This window comes from Manacus candei, unplaced genomic scaffold (assembly GCF_025592945.1).
Source record: "Manacus candei isolate 608988 ecotype Guabito, Panama unplaced genomic scaffold, ASM2559294v1 h1tg000034l, whole genome shotgun sequence".
Lineage (NCBI taxonomy): Eukaryota > Metazoa > Chordata > Aves > Passeriformes > Pipridae > Manacus > Manacus candei.
This window is the reverse complement of record NW_026138082.1, coordinates 12,844,115-12,847,440: the sequence shown is the minus strand read 5'-3', so window position 1 is coordinate 12,847,440 and position 3,326 is coordinate 12,844,115. Positions and strand designations below refer to the sequence as shown.

General features: G+C 47.3%; 1 long non-coding RNA gene across 1 annotated transcript; it reads left to right on the top strand.

The window, feature by feature from the left end:
* The first annotated feature begins 1,812 nt into the window (after positions 1–1,812).
* Positions 1,813–2,581, top strand: LOC127473103 (uncharacterized). The gene is made up of 3 exons (XR_007905284.1): positions 1,813–1,882; positions 2,006–2,054; positions 2,524–2,581. It is a non-coding gene; the product is annotated as an uncharacterized LOC127473103 (long non-coding RNA).
* The last annotated feature ends 745 nt before the right edge of the window (positions 2,582–3,326 follow it).

Here is a 3,326-nt window from a genome sequence, read left to right as displayed (position 1 = left end):
GACTGCCCCAGTGTCTTCTGCGCTAAAGTACTACAGAGCCTCCAGAGCATTCCCACACCGTTCCTTCAGCCTCCACCCATTTTAGGGTGGCTTGTCAACTGCTGGGGCCTCCTTTTAATATGTTGCTTTTTATCCCTCCAGTGCTAATCAAAACTTGAAGGGTTCAGTCCTTTTGGTTGCTGTCTGTGGCTTGTGAAATGCAGATGTACAGTAAATGACAAGCCTGGCGAGGGGTGTTGAAAGGAAGCAGTGGTGGGAAGCATTTCAGTTTAAGGAAAAATAGTGTGGGTGTGGTGCAGCACTGAAAGCAAATTGGATAGAAAAAGAAATTGGGGAGCAAAAATCTATTTTCAACAGGGCTTTGAAAATCTGGCCGAGGCCAGGCCCTGTCTGGAATGATGTAGAGCCATAACTATTTCCTGGGGCTTGCATTTTCCATAAGGGAGAACATCTGATAGCAAAGCAAGGGGTTTGTTCTTTCTGAGTACATCCAGTGAAAGCCTTATCATTCTTATGGGAGAAAACAGAGGACACTTGCTCCCCTGCACACAGCACAGATGTCTGGCTATTCTCCATGTTAGGCGAGATCTTCTGGGCATGCAGGGAAAACGAGAACTCATATGGTGAGAGATGCATCCCTTTGCAGTAGAGAAGAGACAGCATCTCACCCAGGCAGACATTGTACTTAATGGAGAACTGCCAGGAAAGAGATATGCAGAAAGAGGTGGTGCGTGTAATTACTATATTCACTGAGTTTATAACAAAAATATATACTTTTGTTTCTACAATCAGGATTCTCTGTGCTCTGTGCTTTGTGAGGGTGCTCACAGGAGGGAAAGCTTCACTGTGATCAAAGCAGATCTCTGTGAGGTTTCAAGGTAGGATTCCCTGGGAACCAAGATGGGTATTGGGAAGCACCTGTGTTGCTTGCACACATCACTGGTGCCCACTGCTGTCCATGCTCCCTTTCCAGCTGAAGGACAGGAGTAGATGCTTCTTGCACGTGAATCATCTGACCTGCTTAGACACCCGCTTTCTGAGGAGACAAATTGCACCCAAAAAGTACTTTCCACTGAGGACACAGGAAGGGTGGCTATCCTAGATGTGCATTTGGAGCAGAAATCTACCTTGTTTGCAAATGAAGACCTGCAAAAACTCCAGAAAACCTGCAGAGAGCTGCGTCTGGCCTGATAAGTCACAGCCCCAAGTCTCCCCAGTGGAGGGCCCAAGCCCCAGCAGGAAGGATCTGGTGGTCACTGTGGCAGTGCACACAGAAAAAAACTCATGGCAGGATCAGAGGAAATGGTTCAACAGCAGCTCCTGTGGGTCACTGCTGCCCTGCAGGCACCAGCAGAGCATCTAGCTGGAAACCATCTCTTCCCAGTACCAGACACTTAGCAGCTGTGCAGTGTTGCTGAGAGCAGCACTAAGTCTTTGAGGAATTTTGTTTCCAGGCCTTGTGGCAGTGCCTGGTGCACTCAGCTGGGTGCTGGTGAGCTGGTTGCAGGGACAAAGACTGTGCAGGTTGACAAGGACTGTGCTGAAATGGCCCATGTCATCAGGTGACCCTCCAAAATGTAACAAATCTCACCCTGCAGTGCTTCAGGGGGCCATTTCCAGTGAAGCGCAGTCCTTGAACCCTCTTTCTGCCTCTTTCTGACTTGGCTACTGACACCACAGGTACCTGCACCAAGGTGATGGACACCCAGTACCACTGCTGCCTCTCTAAGAGGAGCCTGGCCCACTGAAGGAACAGTTTCCAAAGCTTCTCTAAGCAGTCTCCTCATAGGGATGTCAAGGGCAGATGGTAACATCCCTGGGGCCAGGCCCTGGCTTCCCTCTGCACAGCCTGAGCAAGAAGAAGGACTGACGGCAGGTGGAGGTGGATGCTAGTGCCACATTCAGGGGATCTGGATTGCTCTAATCAGCCCTGAGGAGGTTTGTAGAGCCCTGAGGTCACTTGTTATTATGCTGAAGTGATGGGAGGATCTGGTTTGGCCTACAGTGAAGGAAGTGCAAAGGCGGTCTGAAAACAGGATGCTGAGGATGGCCAGGTAAGAGCAGCAGCATCTACTTTTCATGCAGGCCACTGAATCTGGACACAGAAACTTCACACAGCAGAATGGCAACCCTCCTGATAGCCAATGGCACTATCCCTCTGGCCAGGCAGTGAATTTGGCCTTCAGGCTGTAGAGGGGGACCCAACAACCAGCTGGTGTAGTTATTACGCACATTTCACATAGCAACCTCATTTCTTCTTTTCATTGTTTTCTTTTCCTCTTTTTTTTTTTCTTTCTCCTCTTTGTTCACCTGAATAATAGCTACTAACAGTTTAGCTATACTGTGCAACACATCTGTAGTAGTGCTGTGTATATGTATACAAATAGCGATCTTCTATTTCTGGTATGGTTAGCCTCCTTTTGAAACACATCTTTTACTGCTAGCAGATAGTTTTTAGCTATGCATGAAAACCATGACACTGAAACCTTCTTCCTTCCTTCTGCATGCACTGAATCCAACAAGAGAACAAACAGAAGAAGAAACTGCATTGCTGATAATCCAAGGTAAATTCAGGCGGGAGAAGGAGCCTCTCAAGTTGAAGTGTATTCCTTATCTCCGCATGTCCAAATGTCTGAAATCACTCAGGTTCAGGAGGGAAGTGTTGCTCTTTTGGCTGCTGCTGCATAAAAAGTTCTGCATTTGATAAGGAGCATGGTCCTGACAGGATCATACTAGAGCCAGTGTGCACCTACTGCTGTGGACCTGAGTGCCAGATGCCTCTCAGGTGAGCGTTAATATGGTACACTTTTTAAATTTCACTTTCATCTTGTTTATGAGGGGAGAATCATGTCTTTGCTTATCAGCTGGTGGCTGGTAAAATGGAACTGTGTTGCTCTTTTAGCAGGGCAATTTCAGTATGTGTGCGTGTAGTCCCTCCACTGTGCTCCTTACAGCTCCCCCAGCAGAACCTTGCAGATAGTGCTGCAATACTGCTTGTTCTCTACAAAGACAAAAGCTCTGGCTGGGGAAACTGTCAGTGCAGCATCAGGAGAGCTTCAACTAAGAAATACCAGGGTGTCTAAAAGCCATTAAGGTGGATAACTAGGAAACATCAGGCTGGAGAACTGCAATACCCTCCAATCTCCAAAGAAATGTTTACTATGAAAGACTTTTTTCCTAAGCAAATATTCAATTAAGCCATCAAGGAATTCTTTTAAATTCACATATTGGCACCAGTGGGGGCAGACACTGCAGCTACGGGAATGGGGTTACTGCCTGGTTTTCTACAAAATACAAGATAGTGGAGGGAGCTGCTGTGACCCAAA